The sequence below is a fragment of the Pyrgilauda ruficollis genome, unplaced genomic scaffold (assembly GCF_017590135.1).
Source record: "Pyrgilauda ruficollis isolate IOZ18807 unplaced genomic scaffold, ASM1759013v1 scaffold57, whole genome shotgun sequence".
NCBI classification, from domain to species: Eukaryota; Metazoa; Chordata; class Aves; order Passeriformes; family Passeridae; genus Pyrgilauda; species Pyrgilauda ruficollis.
The window spans coordinates 5,942,887-5,962,429 of record NW_024527377.1 but is presented as its reverse complement, the minus strand read 5'-3'; the positions used below and the strand labels follow the sequence as shown (position 1 = coordinate 5,962,429).

At 45.1% G+C, this 19,543-nt stretch overlaps 1 protein-coding gene across 3 annotated transcripts in view; it reads right to left on the bottom strand.

Moving 5' to 3' along the window:
- Positions 1-11,006, bottom strand: part of SGCD (sarcoglycan delta) — a 308,254-nt gene extending 297,248 nt beyond the window's left edge. The window contains exon 1 of one of the 3 annotated variants that reach the window (XM_041482031.1): positions 10,958-11,006. The gene's annotated coding sequence lies outside the window, so the exon portion shown is untranslated. Of the gene's footprint in view, positions 1-5,535; positions 5,627-10,957 lie in introns of those variants that run through there. The other 2 variants (XM_041482033.1, XM_041482032.1) reach the window with 2 other exon arrangements.
- Between the last annotated feature and the right edge of the window lie 8,537 nt (positions 11,007-19,543).

Here is a 19,543-nt window from a genome sequence, read left to right as displayed (position 1 = left end):
TTCAAACCCCTTTTTCAACTTCCCCCCCCCCCCCCCCCCAAAAATAGCAGGCCAGCCCTCCAGCCAGTGGCAGCACTGGCACAGTGCCTAGGGAAGTAATGGAGCTGCACTGATTTACAACGTTAAAAATCTGACCTGGAGATGAGTCATGGGCTTTACTGGCTGTTCGAATTGCAACTAATTCAAAGGGTTTGGTTTTGTTTTGTTTATCTCTGGATGTGTTGTAAAGCTTCAGTCACTAAAGGTCAATTCCAACATTTCTTTATCAGTATTTAGGAAAGCTCCTGAATGTTTAGGAAGTGCTTGGATGTATGAGGTTTTTTTCAAACATGCTGCTTCTTGGATTTGGACTCATCTTTTCTATCACAGTCACCCACTCTGCCATCTGAAATAGTCCATTAACCTACACATTGAGGCAGCTACTTTTGATTAAGAGGTGAAAAATCAGAGCATAGCTCCAAGCCTCAAAACAAGAAGAGACAAGAAAAAAAATAAAAATCAAGCAGGAAGGGAAGCTTTGGGACTTGTCTCCTGGCTGTCTGTCAGAGAAATGTGGCTCTGGCTGTTTCTGGGTGCCTTCAGCATTATGGTCTCTTCTCCCTCTGCTGAGCAATCCAAGCACTACAGAGAGTGACAGAGCTGCCTGCAGCAAGAGGTTCTTCAGTCGTGTCAGGATTACACAGGAACAAACTTTATTTCTCAGGCTTACAGCAGAAAAAAGGCAAAAAATGGGCAGAGAGATGTGCTCAGCCTCCTGCTCCCTCCTTGCCCACAGAGATGTGAACTGAGCCGGGCTGGGGCTGCCGACACCACGGCTCAACCCCAGGCTGGTGAAAGCAGAACCTCCGCTGGTGGCTGACCAGGGAAACCCCTGGAGAAGGCAGGAAGCTTTTAATTAAATCATTTCCCCTTGCTGCCACACTGCCAAAGAAGAAATGAGACTGCCTAACTGCTCACATGGCTTCCATGCGAGGAACAGGTGAAGCCACTACAGCAGCATTTCATCTCCTGGGGAGGTCACAGCGAAGCCTGGCTCATCCCAACAGTGGGCAGCACATCCCTGGATGTGGCCCAGCACTGCTGTTCTGCATTCATGGGAATTCTCCAGCACCCATCCTGCCAAACCCTATGGGACCAAGAGGGGAAATAACAGGTATATTACCATAACCCAATACTACCAAGCTTACCACTCTGCAATGCATTAGATTCATGGAGTTTTCTGCAGCACCACAGAGCTGGTAAAGCATCATTAATTCAAAAAATAAAAATAACAGAGCTCCAATATCCACATCAGATTCCAGGGTTAAACTGAGTGGCAGTCCTGAGATTTTACAAAGTTTTCACCTCCATGAAGAACCACTATCCTTCCTTGCTAAGCAGAAAAACAGATAATCACCCTAGGGCTCCATCTTTAGTGAAAAATAAAATCCCCTATTTCTCAAAGACAAAAAAAGAAAAACAACCCAATACCAAATCCCTTTTCACTAGCTCTATCCAAATTCACAGCAGCTAAAAGTATGTCAGAAATCAAGGTGCAAGTGAAGAAAAGAAAAAAAAAAAGGCTTAACACCAGAATAGCAAGATTTCAAGCGTGACCCATTGCCTGGTAATGTCAATGGGATCCTTTTGAACCGTTTCCAAACAAGTCAGATACAGCTCACCTGACGTGACTTGTTACTGAGAGCAGCTGGTGGAGGTAGAGAGGAAGAAGGCAAAGAATTCACAGGGAAAACACACAGATACAGGAGTCATAGCAGCCCTTGATAGTGGGTGGGGGAAAGCATACTTTTGTTTCTTTTAAACATTTCCCCCTAAAGGGAAAAACACAGCAGCCATCCCATAGGATCCATCTTAAACCCAGGCAGGGGGAGAATGTAAAGAGTACCTAAAACCTAAGATTTTTCAAGGTTATCAAAGCAGACATTGCAAAGTTCTTTATGGTATTTAGTAACCTACTGCCCCCCAAAAAGTTAGTATGTTTTCAAACTACTCCAGGCATATTCAGCAGAAATCTGTTATTAAAATCAATGAGAGACAAGCTGTTAGCTGTACATTGTGCTGGAAAAGCTGCAGATGAAATGCAGAAAGCTCCTATGCTTTCACTCCACATCCAACAATACAAACATTTTCAGTTACCTCATAAATCAAAGTTTGTCATTAAGCTGCACCTAAAGTGCTATCTTGCCCAAACCTCAGGAAAAGCATCGAGGCAGCTGTTGATTTTTATTTTTTTTTACAATCACTCAGAAAACATTTCACAGGTGAAAAGAACCGTGGGCTGATGCAAATCCTCTGGGGTTGTTGTAGGGCCAACAGGATCACGGCATCGGTGGTGGCCAGAGACAAATGGGCTCAGAGAGCAGCAGTGTGTGTGAGCTTTCACACTGAGATACTCTCCACTCCAAGCACACCTAAGGGACTTGATGTAAACTGGTAACAGAGCCTGGGATTCACACAAACAAAATAAAAGCAGGAGCAGACAATGAAGAAAGTTAATTTTTCACCCAGAGAACTGCAGTGTTAGAAGATTGCCCTGGAGGATTTAATCAATGAAAGTGAATCTTGTATATTTTTTCCAGTATCCCCAAAATAAGTCAATAAGATGCCAGAACTCTCTCAATATAGAGTGACTATTTTCCAGTAAGCTTGAGTTAAAGTCTTTATCAAAAGAACTAAAGAAATGCATTATGATTTCAGAGAAAAATAGTAAGCAAAGAAACAGAAACAGCAGGATAACCTTACAAAGCACAATAGCTTTTCAGAAAAACATTTTTTACTTCTTTTATTCCTAAGGATGCTTAGAAGCAAATGAAAACTACTCTAAACCAGACACTGCTGGTGCACAAAAATACCCGCAGCTACCCTGGCCTTTAGGAGCAGCAAAACATCTGAAAAATGCACACCACCATCAGGCACTACCTAAAGGCATTTCCAGATCCAGAACCTCCTCTCCCATGAGGAAAACACACCTACTTATTCATCTGCTTCCTCACAAAACCTCCCCATAATCCAAGCAACTCCTACTGCATCCTCCTAATAACCCATCACCCCAAGGATCTGTGCAGGACTGCTGGGTCCAAACATCGCCCAAAATAAACAGCAGCAGACCACATTACATAACACACTTCTATGTAATTATAAACACCTGAATAAATGTCCCTGCCTGTCTGAAGGGCTGCACACCAGCTCTCTCTTGGTCAAATGACCTGTAGGCAGGGAGCTTTCTCAAGTCCTAAATCAATTTACAATCCCACCTTCATCTGGAGCCTGGATAATCTGTTTCTCTGAGCATTAAATTAAAAAAAAAAATTTTAAAAAAAAGAAAGAAAAAAAACCACCACAAACAAAAAAAACCCACCTTGACAATTTCCCCTTTGTAATACTCAGTTTACATGCACAAACCAGAAGAGCTGTCACTTCTTCAGTTTTAAAAGCTTTCAGCAAAATCAGCTATTCCAAGCTACCTGAAAAGCAAAGAGGTGCAACTGAAAAAGATCAGGGGCGTACCATCCATGACTCTTCAGAGTGTTGGAAGTTTCCAGAAGACACAATAAGGATACAGTCAACATCCTCAGTGCATTCCAGCACAAGGATTTCAAGGACTTCAAGGGGCAAAGACAAAGGTAATTTTTCTGTGGCAAGAAGATTACTGCAACAGTTGTGCCTAGGCTAATCAAAGCGTTTGGAAGCAAGGCTCATCCTCTGTATTGCTGAGAGGTGATGCTCTGAAAACAGCTTTTACTACAAGGAACCTTGTTTCAAAATAATGACCCTTATTTTTCCATTTATCAGTATAATTTCTTCCTCAAACTGGCATTCAAAAATATAGCTCTTCCTTGGTGGAGGAACAAAACAGAAACATAGCTTGAAATACAGGAGTTGATTCTCAACAGACACACATCACCATGAGGAGTCAATAAAATTATGTTAATTTATGCCAAATGAAACCTAACCAAGATTTCTCTCCTTTGAGATGAGGCTGGGACGATTACAGTCATTTCCAGCAGATGCTAATGCTCATCACACAGGGCACAAGAGTTCCTTCCCATGCCTGTGGAATGTCACCCAGCAAACACATCTGTTAGCAGGAGGAGGACTCAGTTCAGCACACTGATGTAGCAACGTCACTGGCTGACCTATTCTGCCCGGCACACAATGGAGAGTTGTTCATTTTTCTTTTCAATGAAACGCTATGCAAGTGTTGATTTAATGGTTCATTCATCAACTCCTCTGAATATTAAGCAATTCATTTTGACTTAATTTGAACAATTCAATTGCACCCATCCTTTCTCCCCTTGAAAAATGTGAATTACTGCCCAGCGAGAAGCTGTTTTAAAAGTTGACTTAACAGGAAGCACTTAGCTCCATGGGCTTTATACCCTTTCATAGTCTGAAATATATATTTATACCAGACTTTTTTTCTTTTCCTATTACATATTATACATGAAATTCACAAATGCTAAAGCAAAGACACTTCAACAAGCATTCTTAATACTGCAGACCAAAAGACGTCTTCTACATTAGGTACCCCCTAAGAAGACCACCAGAAAACAAAGTGCATCATCAACAACCAACAACCCTGCGAAATTCTGCAAAACCCAGTGAAATCAGCCTCTCATTGAAAACCCCTTACTTTTCTTTGAAAGTTTGCATTACCGGATACATTTTCCCAACGTGGGCAAACACCGATCCATGCAGGAGAAGCACTGGAGCTTCGCTCTCACCTGTAAGCAGCACCTCGCACCTCCGAGCCGGCATCGCACCGAGCAGGGCTCCCACCGCCCCGCTCCGCAGCCGCGCTCAGCCCCGCGGCTCCGGGGCGGCTGCCGGGACCCGCCCGCGGCTCCGACCGCCGGCAGCGGCTCCCGGGACCCGCCCGGGGTGGAGAAAACCCTCCCGGCACCAAAGCAGCCGCGACCACCGCACCTGTTGGCCCGCGGTCCCCGCCGCATCCCCCGCGGCTCCCGGCGCTTTTCCCTGATTCAGCCCGCTCTGTGCCCGCTTTCACCTGCTGCTCGAAGGTGCCGAAGGCGCTCTCCGCAGCTGCCCCCGCATGCTCGCTGTGAGCACTCAGCCCGAGGGTCACTTCCAGAGTCCCTTCCCCACGGGAACCTCGCCCCCCTCCGCCACCGAGCATCCCCCGCAAAGCTCGGCCGAGCCTTCCAGAGGGCCGGGCAGCGTCCGCCCGCTGCCAAGAGACACTTTTCCCTCAGGGAATGCCAACACGGAGCCACCGCGCTGCGAGGGAGGGATGCGAGGGAGGGATGCGAAGGAGCGATGTGAAGGAGGGATGCGAGGGAGCGATGTGAAGGAGGGATGCGAGTGAGCGATGTGAAGGAGGGATGCGAAGAAGCGATGTGAAGGAGGGATGCGAGGGAGCGATGTGAAGGAGCGATGCGCGGGGAAACGGCGACCGCGACTCGCCGGGGCGCGGGGAGCACCCGAAGGGCCGCGTCCCCCCGCGAAGGGCAGCGCCGGCCAGAGCCCGAAACTCCGCCAAGTCCGAGCGCGGGCCCGGCCCGTGGCGGCACTCACCGGGGCGGGGGCGGGCTCGGCCCCTCAGGAGATCATGCCGGCGGAGCGCGGGGCCGGCGGCGGAGCGGCTGCTCCGGCAGCGGGGGCGCGGAGAGGCGGGCCCGGCCCCGCTGCGCCCGGCCCGGCCCGGCCGCGCCTCCGCCCGCCGCGCCCGGCAGCGACACGGGCACCGCGAGGTGGGAGCGCCGCTGCTTCCTCGGATGTCTCTTCTTTTTCTTCCTCCTTTCCCTCCCTCCCCTTTTATTCCTTTTCTTCTTTCACTCCACTTTTCATATTTTTCTCCCTTTTCACCCCACTGTTCTTTCCTTATTTCTGCCCTTCTCGCCATTCCCTCCCATTTTCCCATCGCTCTTTTTCCTGCCCCCTTTCCCTTTTTCCTGCCCCCTTTCCCTTTTTCAACCACCTGCCCCATTTTCCCCTGCATTTCGTAGAATCACAGAGTCGTTTCGGTGTGAAAAGACCATTACGATCTAGACCATCAAATCCAACCGCTACCCCAGCACTGCCAAGCCCACTGCTATGTCCCAAAGTGCCACATCTGCACATCACTTAAACACCTCCAGGGATGCTGGCTCCACCACTTCCCAGGGCAATCTGTTCCAGTGCTTGACAATCCTGTCTGTGAAGAATTTCCTTCTTATATCCTATCAAATCTGCCCTATGGGAGTTTGAGGCTGTTCCATCTTACTGCTTGCTCCTTGGGAGATGAGGCCAAAGCCCCACCTGGCTACAGCCTCCTTTCAGGTGGTTGTAGAAATCTGCAAGATCTCTTGTGAGCCTCCTTTTCTCCAGGCTTTGCACCCCCAGCTCCTCATAGACTTGTGCTCTAGACCCTTCAACAGCTTCACTGCCCTACTATGGATACTGCTTTCTCTGTTCCTCCTTTTTTTAATTGATTTTTCCTCCTTCATTTTTTTCCCCCATCCCTCTCCCTGCCAAAGCCTTTTAGCAAAGCAGACTGCCCAGCAGCCAAGTGGCAGCAGGGGCTCGGCCACCCAGAGTGGTACAAAGGCTCCAGCAGCAACATCACTCCTTTTCCCTTGGGATTCCATGTGTTGGAGAGGGAATCAGTGGAAATGGGTTTTTTTGTACTCCAAAAAGTTGGTTGTTTTGCAATCATATGCAAATGCTTTGGGTCTAGCAGATGGCAATGAGTGCTTTCCTTCCATGTTTTACTCTGGAGCTCAACATCAAGGTAGAATTTGCAATAAGCTCAGTAGCTACTGACTAGTGGTTACTAGGACAGGTTAAACTTGTGTTCAAGGAGAGCTTTACATCACATGTCCACTTGCTGCTGTTCCCTTTCCTTTATGGGCCTGGGACCCTCCCCTTAAAATTCTGATGAAGCGCCAGGTTTGGTTCCTCAAAGGTCTGTAAAATCATTTCCCAACTAAAGAACTCCATATAACCCTACACCAAAGCCTCTACACATGCACTCCTTCCACCTGTTGTACGTTATATGCAAAAAAAAAAAATGTTCCTCTTATCTCCAGATTAAAAAAAAATACTGAAGAAATCTGACAGACCAAAAGAAAACAAAAGCACATCAGCAAAACTGGCAAGTATTTTACACTGTAAAATATTTACACTGTAAATTTTATCAAGTTATTTTATCAAGCAACAAATTTGACCTATGAGTCTTCATTTTCTTTTCTGTAATTCTTTTAATTTTAGTACTTCCCTTTTTTGTACTTCATAACTGGTGTTTTCTTTGCTTGCACTGATTTGCAAGTGGATTCAGTTGGCCAGTAATGGCAGGGAATGCTAATTCCATTTAGTTACCGGAAAAAAGCAATAAAAAAAATATGTTTCCCTAAGGCCTCAACCCACAGTGATGAAAAATCCAGATCAACAAACATATTTTTGTTAAAATCAGTCTTATGTGTCCTGTCTTTTCCCACAGAAAAATAAAAATAGGAAAACAGTCCACTAGGCAAACTGCAATATAAATGATGGACCCTTCCCAGCTCCAGTAGTTTTATCCCAAATATATCCCCAAGCTGGGGGACAGTGTGTACCCCAGAAGTGGGCAAGCCCTAATCACATTTCAGATGTGCCACATACAGCCATAGCTAAGATTATTTAAAGTTATGGGGTCAGTGACAGGAGCAGCTGCTGCTCCTGACCTCAAGGGAATCACAGTCCTGGGTTAACACAAACTCTCGTCCCTCCGTTTCTCACTGGGGCTTACTGGGGTATGAGTGGTTCTTGGAGCTGCTGCAAAGGGCTCCCAGTGCTGGGCTGGCCACTGGCAGGACTGGGCTGCATGGCCAGAGGGAAATGCAGCACAGGAAAAGATAAAATAACTGCTCCTCTTAGAGATTACTCTACTTATTTTCCCTGCCTTTAGAAAGGAACAGCTGCTACTCAGGTTTGCCAGCACCCAGAACTCAAAAACTGTGAGAGACTCAGAAATAGGATGATTGTCTGTAAAACAGTCTGATGTCGAGGGGAAAGGAAAAAAAAAAAAAGCCTCTTTTCATTTAGCCTGTGATTGCTAAGTCTGCAGAGATCCTTTTTTTCAAGCTTTTTCCTTGGTCCTTGAGGAGCAGAGATCCACTCTTTTTTTTTTTTCCCTCTTTTTTAAATGAATGCTGAGATTCTAACATAATCAACTAATTCCAGGAGCTGAGGCTTCAAGATAAAAAGAAAAGTATACCATGTCACAAAGCTCACAATGCAATCTCATTGCATTGGCTTTGGCAGCGGTTCACTTGGCTCTGGAAATAATAAAGTGGGAGACTGAAATGACAAACAAACTGGAGATCCAAACCCAAGTACCACCAGGGAATGCTAAGCAGATGGCCAGCAAAAGACCAGCCCAAGGAATTGCTCCAGTCTTTGCAGGAGGATTACTGACGGCATCCACCGTGGTGGCCTCCTTCCTATGAGCTCGCCTGGCATAGTTTGCATCTTGATGTCCTTGTAAAGAATTAAGAGGAATAAACAAGCTAGAAAGACCTCTCAAATGCAAATCATTTGTGCACACTCTCATAGCAAACAGGGACATCCAAGGGCGTTGGAGAAACCATGGAAGGGTCAGAACCAACGCTACATTTCTGTGGCATTTTGGGCCTACCTTGCTTGAATTGTTTATTGAGCTATCACCAAGATATCAGGTGCGTGCTTTCAGCATGCTGCTATTGAAATGTCTGCTCTGTTTCAGTACGCCATAATATTTTGTCAAGAGAATTTCTTTAAAAGAAGTTGCAAAATTATGACTGTGCTAAACAGGAGCTGGCACAACGGAAATTTTTTGGGGATGCCCCATAAGTATGCGAGTGCAAGCATATGAAATCTCATGTAGCATTTCATCTTCAGAAAGAGGAAAAAAAGCCCTAAATTATATTGACTTTTGTCATATCCAATTTGCTTAGAAGAGAAAACATGAACATCATTTGTGGCCATTTGAACCAAGACATGTAGTAAAACACCTTGCAGAGCTCCTTCAAGATCCTTTCTGCTTATCCTCATCAATACATTGGTTTACTGGAGAAGAAAACAGTTATTGTGGAACAGGTTCAACCCCAGCAGATTCTCTGTGCTGCCAAGTAGGATTTGTTTTTAGTCTATGTCCATCCCCAGCACTTAGCCAAGCTGACCTGTCCTCTTGTGTTTCTCAGCTTTCTTCAATTTTCACTCTTCCTACCAGTCTAAAAATGCAATGTTTAACACTGACTAAACCCGACATGCTCTCCTCACAGGGATCAGGATTTTGAACTTTGGACTCAACAGGAAAAGTTTTTCAAGGAGCACCTGGAGCTAAATCCTACCCACCATATTTGTGGGTGTTGCCCCATTACCTGGCAGTTTGAAATAAGCAGGATTTCATCATTTGGGGATGACAGTGAATTCCAGCCCCTTGTGCAGGAATGCAGCACTCCCATCCTGCTGTCCCAGCCCGTCTGCTCACAGGCTGGTGCCTCACTGGAGCACAGCCAGGCAGCCACACAAATGCACTGAGTGAATAAGGTCTTCCTTCCCTGTCAGCTAATAAAGATAATTACAAAGGCCAGCGTATATTCATTTGGGTTCGGTCCTTTTCCCACTCAAATTAATGTAGGTTTTGCCACTGATGCTGATTTTAGGAAAAGCTGGCCCAACATCAGGGAGCTAAAATTAGACTGTTGCTGCCATCTTCCCCATAGCAGCCAAGGGAGCTACTGGCCTAGCCAGGAATCCGCACTAAGTCAAGGACCAGCCGGGTATCCTGGGAATGACTCTGCTGGGCTCCAACACCTGCTGCAGGAGGCAGTGGGACCGCAGCCCGGTCCAGGTGCCACCTCCACCCCACAGCAGGGTGGGGTCACAGCCAGGCCCCCGGCTGTGCTCACCCCTCTGGAGCTCATTTGCCAAAACCAGAACTAAATGAGGGCAGAGAAGGAGGCAAACAGAGAAAGTCCTTTTCCCCTGGGGGCTCCAAGTCAGGGGATGGCAGCTCTTGGGGATGCCCACACATGCTGACACCTGTGTGTGACACACGGCGCTGTCCTCAGGCCCTCCCGGCGCGGGGCTGTCGGATTTTCATCCCCTCCCCACAACACCAAAGCCGCTTGTTTGCAATATTGGCAATGCCACTCGAAAAAGTCAGGGGAAATCCATCACAGCCCGGGAGGTTATTCTGGTGTAACAAGCAGCCCTTGTACCTCATTTTTCAGCAGTGCAACTCAGGCCTCACAACTCCATTTCTGTGCTGCACAGAGGCGGTGGCTCAAAGCAAAGCTTGGGGGGCTTTCCTGCAGCCCAGCAGCTCAGGATCTGTACTCATAGGTGCAGATGTGGATATGCACATGTAAATATAATATACATACTATTATCCTCCATAGCTTTCCTCTGAAAAGCAGTATTTTCCTTTTGGCCAGTTGTCTACCCACAATATTCCTGAGCATAGAGACACACAGACATTTAGCAGCAAGGCTGAAGAAATGAAAACCCTCCTCAGCCACACTCCCATGGAGCACACACAGCACCTTGATTTGCACACACTTTGGAAATACAAACAGCTCCTCTCTTCTCAAATTCTGCTGCTACAATAACTTTGCAGACAACTTTGCTTACTGGACTTGTTTCGTGGTGGGAGTAACTACCAGCAATAGCTCGCCTGCTCCTTGGAGCAGTCACATGCTGGGATTGCTCATATGCCATTCAGATTCCCTAACAGCTGAGAGAGAGAGAAAAAAAGGGAGGGGAAAAAAGGCAACTATTCCTAACAGAGACACATTCCCCTGTTGCCTCTGCCTCTGCTGCAAATGCTGTTAACACCGATTTCTAACTGGTCAATCCCCACCCTGTTTCTATAAACACAGAACACAACTGTTTATAACTCTAAACTCCCTGCCAAGGCAAGCTTCACACAGGAGGAAATAAGAAAAAAGAAAAAAAGAAGGAATGGCAGATTAAACAGATCAGCTCTGATTCTTACCTTCAGAAGCAGACTTTGTTCAAAGCCCACAAATACTTTTACTTTGCTGTAAGTCTGAGCTATTTTTAGGTTCCCTCTGGGATGCCATATAGGGAGAGCAGCCCCCTCCCTATCATTACTAATCTGCTGAACATAACAGCAGGACACCTGCTGCTGGTGAGTCATGTTCTGTGTGGAGCTAATGGTATATATATAGGCAAAACATAAAGACAATTGCTTATTTCCCTACCTACCCCATGTGTTGTTTGTTGCTCTAAGCAAATCAAATCATTGCAATGAAGACACTGTAAAGAAGACAAATACACGGGAACATTCATGTTCATATTCAGACCAGAAGCTCTACAAGTGCACAGCAGAATGATGCTTGTTTGTGTTCATGGTGTGTGTACCTGCGTGTGTACATGTCTGTGCACTTTTGCACGTGCACTGAGTGATTGTGCTTTTAGAAGCTCCTGCTCTGGTACATGCAAATCACTGTTTTCACTGAACTCAGGAATGGAAATTCAATTATTCAAATTCAAAAGCTCCATCCCCAATCTATATTTCCTTACTTACTCACAGCAAGAGAGAATGAGCATGGAAAAGGGGCATGTGTAAGAAAAACTCAAGCGTCTGACCTGCCAGCATGGAGAAACTTACCACTTGTTCCTGATAGAAGCTCTCAGACAAGAGGCAGAAGTAGCTTTGTGGCTGTAGAGTGGCTGTTAAACATCAGCTCTGTTCCCCTTAGTTGACTTCACAGCTTTACTTGCAGTGACAAACGGATCTGCAGGACAGCCCCTGCTCTGTACTGGGAGCCTGATTTAGCTCTGGCCCTCAAGCCATGCATTTCACTGTTATGGGCTTCACTTCTAAACTTGTGAGAGCTGCAGTAAAGTGCTGCTAGGTTTGGCTTTGTGATCTCTGGAAGATCTCTCTTTTATTCTTTCCTCCTCTCTCTCTGTCCTGTATTATTATTTTCAAAATGTGAACTTTTTCTTGTTCCTGTCTTTGGAGAAAGCACTGGCCTAATCTCCTGCCTTGGGCAATACTTCCCTTTGTGGTGGTGGATACACACCATTCCTAACCTCAACTCACCCTACTGTCTTTAAATTTTACAGCAGTCTTATTAAAGACAATACTAAAATGTCCACTGATCAGTGGAAATAGAGTGGACACTTATAGGAAGTGTTGGAATACCTCACAATAACTTGAATAACTTGAATAAATCACATCCAGAATCAGCATGAAGCGTTGCAAGCCATACCCTGACTGATCCAACCACATAAACTTGTATTTTCCCTCCCAAAGTATCCAATGAAAAATTTCCTGCAGGTTTGTAAAACATACTGCAGAGAATTGTTTTAAAATACATATAGAGAAGATATCTCTGTTCCCAGACAACTGTGTAGATTTTCAAACACATTTCTTTAGAACCTTTCTTCCCCCTGCCCCGTCTCCTTCTCCTGTTGAACTGGGTGAGGGATGGTAGAAACTAAAAAACTCTCCCAGCCTGCCAAGTTACCCTTCTCCAAGAGGGCCTGGACTAGGCAGCAAAAAATGGCCAAATTTTACTTCTTTGAGCAGTATAGGAACATACGCTGCATGAAATCCCTCAAAAGATGAATGAAGATACTAAAACATTGCATTTATATATGTTTTAGGCTCCCTAAATAGACTTCAGATATATCTTTCAAGCTCAGTAATTTAAAATAACCTCTGGCGGATCAACATCTTACTACTTAAAAACGACCATCAATCAAATCCTGAATGTTTGGGGAAAGACAACGTGCCCCAAATACCAACCCTGAGTCCACCAAATAAAGGTATAAAGAAAACAAGGCACGGGTTCTTTCCTTTCTGTATCTAGCTGCTTCTCCGGGTTCTGCTGTAGCAGAAGCAGCAGATCTCGGGCAGCAGACCCTGCAGCATTCCCATTTTCCTCAGGGCTGTGTCCATGACCCACGGGCTCTGTGATCCTCTATCCTCCCCTAGTGCCCAGAGCAGGCTGAGGGTATGGAACCAGCTGAGCTCAGCAGAGCTGCAGCATCCCAGCACCAGCAGCTGATCTGGCTCTGTGCTTCTGGCTCTGTCCTCTCTGGTGCCAAAAAACGACCAGATCCCCCCTCCTCACTTGCCTTCATCTCAGGAGGACAGAAGCAGCCAGCTGCAGTGGGGAGAGTGAGGGGCTGAGCGTGAGGGTGAGCTCTCCCCTGCCATTTCTCCTACAACAGCCTGAGAGTGCCATCCACATATCAACTAACACAGCACCTTTATCTGTCTGCTAAACAGAAAAGCAGAAGCATAAGGGGGAAGAAAAAAAAAACTCCCAAACCCCTCAGCATGTCTGCCTTGAATCCCAATTGGAAAAGAGTTGTTTGCCTTAATTCCAAATGTATTTAGAATGTGGAGCATATATTTCCAAAGGATGTTTTGTATTTACAGCGTGTCTGTCTGGTTATACTGCTGCAATGTAATTGTTTTCCTGCTGAGAATTATAGCAGGGAAGTTACTCTGGGTACAATTACAGCTCTTTATAGTTCTGCTTTGGAATTTAGAGGCTTCTGTGCTCCACTCCCTCCTCCCTGCTTAGAGACACTGGCCTTGGAGCACCTTGTGGCACTGCCAGCAACGTGACATGTGGATGCATTTGGGGTTTAGCTGCTAGAAATGGATAAGTCACTGCAGGAATGGAACCAGGGGAAATCTCTAACAAATCCACTATGCTGAGGCTGGAGATGGGTCAATCTAAGACAAAACTTTACTCAGTCTCTGCCTGGGAAGGAGAAAAGGCATCAATTCCTGCCTGGCAGGGATTTGGGAATGAGAGCACTGCAGAATTTGTGTCCAAAAGTTTGTTGGTTTGTTTGGGGTTTTTTTGGGGGGGGTTTTGGTTTTTGTTGTGGTTTTTTTTGTTTGTTTGTTTGTTTGTTTGTTTTGGGTGGGGTTTTTTTGGGTGTTTGTTTTGTTTTGTTTTTTTGTTTGGTTTTGGTTTTGGTTTTTTTGGGGGGGATAAAAAGGAGTTATGTTCAGGGTGAGTAACAGCTGAAGAGCAGAGAGACATTCCCTCCTGAGAGCAGGCACAGCACAAGGTCAGCTTTAATATCTGACACAGCAGCTTGCAACACGGGTAAGATACAGACACAGCTGGGCCAAGCTGTGGTCAGTTCATTCACTACTTCCTGATGGGAAATACTTCCTGACACATTTCATAACTGCAGTTCTTCCTTTTGCCTCCAAAACTTTAAGGCTTGATGCTGGAATCAGGTTTGCACCATCTTCTATCAAACCGTTGCCTGTTGCTGCTGATCCTTCTGAGCAGAGAGCAGAGTCCCGGCCGTGCTGGAGCCACCCAAGACAGCCTTGATATTAGTTCAGCACAGACCATGTGGATGGCAGTGGAGCAATTCCAGCACCTGAGGAGTCCTGGCAAGCCTCTGCAGGGCAGGGCAGAGCGCTCTGGGGCAGCCCTGTTGCTCTCCTGCCCAGATGGTGCAGCTGCAGGAACAAATGTCCTCCTTTGCGGAGCAGCACCGCGTGTTTCGGAACAAAATGTCAATGAGCTTTCCAGATTAAAACATTAAAAATGTATGAACAACAACTGTCACACACGAGGAAGCTAATAACAGTGGGAGAGCTTTTCCTTTTGAGACTGGGGCAGGCTGTTTTAATATCACTGTGTTCATCCCCAGTTATAGTGTCAACAAGTTAAACATCAGGAACACTCATTAGGTCTTCCTTTGACCTTATAACAGACCAGTGTGTTTTACTCAGCTATTTCTAATCAAACAGAGCTGTAAGTCCCAAAAAAGCCAATAGTGGGGAACAGCAGCAAGTTTTACTCTGGAGCCATCAAAAAGCAAAGAATTTTCTTATTTTGTTCTCTTGATAATGTGCTCTAATGACTAAAATCACTACCCAGTTAAAATAAAACAAACCCCAATAAACTCTCACTAACCCCACACCTCATTTAATTATATCTGTTTCAGCTTTCAGAGATGGGCTCTTCTTTTATTTTTCTCTCCTTTTAGGACAGAGTTATTTTCTTCCCAGAGTAGACTCATGCACCAGAAAAAAAATCACCTCAGACCATTTTTTGGTCTATGAAACTCTGAACCTTTCAGTCCTCCTACTGTAAAACATTTCATCATACCCTGAGATAATTTTAGCCTTTCTTTCCTACCCACTTTCCAACTTTTTCATATCATTACAAAGTTTTGACTCAATATTTTGCTGCTTGAGACCTGGCTTTAGCGGCACTGCAATAAAAGTTAAAATCACCTCTTTTCCTGTTGTTCAGTGCTCCCTTGTTTATGTATTTAAAGGCCACATAAATTCCCTTTGTCAGGCCATCGCAGCAGGATCGATGTGCAGAGGCTTCTTGGATCATGCTCCCTTCATCCCATGAGTGCTCCCCGTGCTCCAGCCTGCAGGGCTGTGCCCTTGCACAGACCAAGATGGGCCTGATGGGCTCCTCATCCCCTTTACCAAAAAATTCACCTTCCCCAGTGCCAGCCTCCTTTCCTCTTCACTGCCTACCATTCTCTAGTTCTTAGTATTTCGCAAAAATTTTTCATTTTTTGTTTTGCTGTAGACCATTGATAGAAAAAGCAGAGAGCTTTGTTACTTAACCCTAATGTGCCCCAGAAACCACAGGTCCGTTTAGTCCTGATTCCCCATCAACAGCCACTCCCTGAACTCTGCCAGGCACTTCATTATCCATTTAATGCATATTCTAATGGTACTGAATGGTGCTAATGTTTAATCAGCACGCCATTCACCGCCAAGTCAAACACCTCGCAAAGTCTAAATGCACTAAATTTGTACGATCATTTTTGTCAACCAGACTCGTAATATAATCAGAGAGTAAAAATTAGGTCTCTTTGATAAAGTTTGCCACAAAACCGTGTTGTTTAGACTACTTACTAATTTACTTTTGCATCAGCTTCTGAATTATTTAACACAAAATGATTGTGAACTAACCAGCCTTGAGTCTTTGGAAATGCTTCCTCATAACAACCTTCTCTTTGAAATCAATATAGACACATTTCATACCACCCTGTGAGCATTAACTCAGTCACAAGGAAACTCTTTACTTCCAGGGAGACACGACTGAATTTTCTCCCTTTTGGAAGGTTTTACAGGTAAACTGGGTTTGATGGGACCAGATTCCTGACCCAGAGCCACAGTATCCAGTTCCTTTTACTGCTCCTTCACATGTGACCTGCTTAAAAAGCCTCACTGGTACTTGCCAGGCAATCAGCCAAATAAACCCAAAAATCTGCAATATAAATTTCTTTGCAAAATCTCAGAAACATCTTTACCAGAATTGAACAAGTGTGACTTGGGGCATTTGTGCACGGGTGTGGCAGCACATAGCCACTGCTGCACATCAGCTTCTGATTTAGAGCCCCAGATAAATCTGCTCTTTTAACTGCATTGGTACAAAGATAGAGCTGTAATTTTATGGGCTGAAGGGTGATCATATGTAGGAAGGGAGCCAGCTGCCAAGAGGATTTTTATGCTGGTTTCTGCCTAAGGTCCATTTACAAAGACAAAAATTTCTTTGTACCAAAATTCACCTTTTTACCAAAATCCAGCCCAGGTTATTTAAAGGAGCCTATAGATATCTGAGAGCCTCATTCCCCTTTCCCATTCCATACCCTGCTCCCTTAAACCAGTTCATTTTGTCCTGCTGAACCTGTTGCCTACCTCATCAAATGACAAGAAAACCCCAAGGAATTCAGTGGAGAGCTGTGAGTTTTGTACATAAAGATATGACGGCGTCTCCGTGCTCCTGCTGTTGTTCAGAAATCATGCAAAATGAAGCTGAGGCAGTGAGCAAAGTACAAACCTGAAGCCTTTATACCTCCCGAGCATAGCTCATTTGCTCTGCTGTCAGTAACTCAAAGCCCCAGTGAAAAGAGGAGGGGGAAAAAAGAAAGACATAAAAGAAAAGGAGTAATTATATGCAAGTCACTAGACTTATCACTTAGCTTTTGGCAAAATATTGACTCCTGAATGATCTTTGTCAAATCTCATAAAAAACAGCCTCCAGGTGATGAATCTTGCCACAGGCATTAAATGGGGTGCTGCTGGAAAAGGAAGAGGAGGAAAAAAGAAAAGAAGGCTTAATTTTAATTATGTAAACAACCTGTGTCAGTATTTGGTCACAGCTCTCACAATTTGGAAAAGCAGGATGCTCGAGGGCTTGATTTTTGCTCATTTTAAATATTCATGGTATTTAAAATATCTCCTGGGCTGGGCTTGGTGGACCTGATGGGCTGAACCAGCCGTGGCAGCCCCTGAGCAGCCTGGGCTGCAGCACCTCAGGATGTTCGGCCAAAAGCATGGATCAGAGAAGAAAACCTACAATGAAGGCTCTGCTGGGACCCCTCTGCTGAGAGCCTTATTGATTTCAGGAGGGAGATGGATGAATGTGCAGCTTCTCTGTATCAGCAATCCAGGAATTTTGGACTGGTTTTGCGTGCTGATATTTCACTATGACTTGGGGTTTTGTACAGGCTTTAACCCAACTATTGAAGTCAGGAAGGACAGCACTATGGACAAGGGCTAAGCAGTGGGGAGGAAGAAGAAGAAAGTATTTGTTATCTACAGCAATAATTTACAATTTCCAGACAGTACAGCAGGATAAAGAATAGTCTCATGGATAAAGAATTAATTTGAGACTAGGAGAAATGGGTCTGTCCCAGTCTTGGACCTGCCAAATAGAGACAAAAAATAGCAAATGTGCTAAAGTGCTCCCTGCCCAGGTGTGGTCAGCAGGGTGGTCCATGCCACAGTCCATGGAATCCTGAAAGAGCCCCAGTTAAAATCCCAAGTAATAAATCAGCGCTATATATAGAAACCTGGATTTTTCATCATTAAAACCGTGCCATAAGCAATGCTGAAATATTCCACACACAGTCTGCCATTTCCAGTTTCCCTCTAATCACTTATCAACATTAATTCAACATTAACTTAGGACCCAGTTTCTTCACCCTACTCATGCTGGCATCAGGCAATCCACCCATAGTCTCTCCCTCAGACTCCTTTTTTTGGAAGTGATTTTTAAAAATCACTTAAAATGATTTAAGAATACTCCTAAATGTCAGCTGCAGGCAGGAGAAGACAGTTATTGGTCTGGGTTTAGAGAGAATTTTTGGCTCTGTTTCTTCTTCCTACCCTGCTCATCACTGATGTATTTTTAAATGAATCCTAAAATACACACCAGGAAACTCTATTAAATAAAAATCATGAATGGCATGCAGACTGTGCTATTACTGTGCATAAGAAGATAACAAGACTCAAGAGACTGCCCTTTACATTCTGCTGCTCTTGCTAACTGCAGATCTGGCCTAGCAAATGCACATGTTCCATGAAGGAGTGCCACAAACCCTGAACAGTATGCCTGGAAAGAGGCCGGAGGAATAAGAGATTGCAGAGATAACGGGGATGCCATGAGCTGCATTTCCCTCAATTAACGAAGTGATTGGACATGCACAATCAGAGATCCCGAGCGTGCCGTTTGTAGGTTATCAGTGATAGCAGACATCAGATGGATGGAGCAGCCCTGGACTCTCCCTGCCAACAAACTGGAGGAAAGAATTAGAATTCTGAAAGCTTTTTAAAGCCAGACTCTCACCTCAAGACACAATAAAAGAAAAGCTTTTAGATCATTCCTGGCAGAGGAGTTGGAAAGCTGCCATGCTCAGACAGAGTAACTATGGTAATCCATATCAGGTTGTAGAAATCATCTTTAGCATACAGTCCTTTAAGCCCTCCAAGAAGCTTTCTTCCTAATCTGCTTAAAAATAAAAAACAAAGGGTGTTCCAAGGTCAGACAGTACCAAAAATGGAATCAATGACACTGAAGGGGAAACAGGTTGAGGGTACATGTCCCTGAGCACCAACCACTGTCTCTGCAGGGAGAGCCCAGAGGCAGGAGCTGAGTGGGAGATGGATATCCCTGTCCTGAGCTCTGCACTGCCATGTGAGCTTGATCATCTATCTCTGCAGAGAAGACTGCACAATTAGGATGCACTGCTGAAAACCAAAGCTTAATTGTTTTGATGCTTAGGTGATTGAGAGCTGAATGCATTAGTATGTCAAAATTACTGAACACAAAGGCCTTGATTCTGTTCTATTCTGTGCCCATGTAAGTGATGCCTTGAGTTCCCCTTCCTGGGCACTTGAGGATCACCAGAGCTTTACATGGGCAGGATCAGCCCTCAGTGACACTTCAATTCTATGTGAATATTTGGGATCACAGCATGCATGGTCTGAAGGAATTTGATTCTATTATTCACTCAGGTAGAATTAGGAGCATAGAAAATCTAACTCTATTATTTTAAAATTAGTTCAAAATTAAACTACTTAAATACCCATGTTAGGTTAGCCCAGGCTTTAGCTCTACTTCCCCCCATTGTGTGTGTGCAGAGCCTACACTATCATCCATCCAATTCCCTGAGTATTCCTCAAGTATTTAGGGGATCCCTGCAACTCTCAGAACACCCTTGAAATTAAAGGCAAATAAATATTGTTTGGAGCTGGGCCCAAAAACAGCAAATGTGGCACAGGGGTGTTTGAGGGAAAGGACAACATATG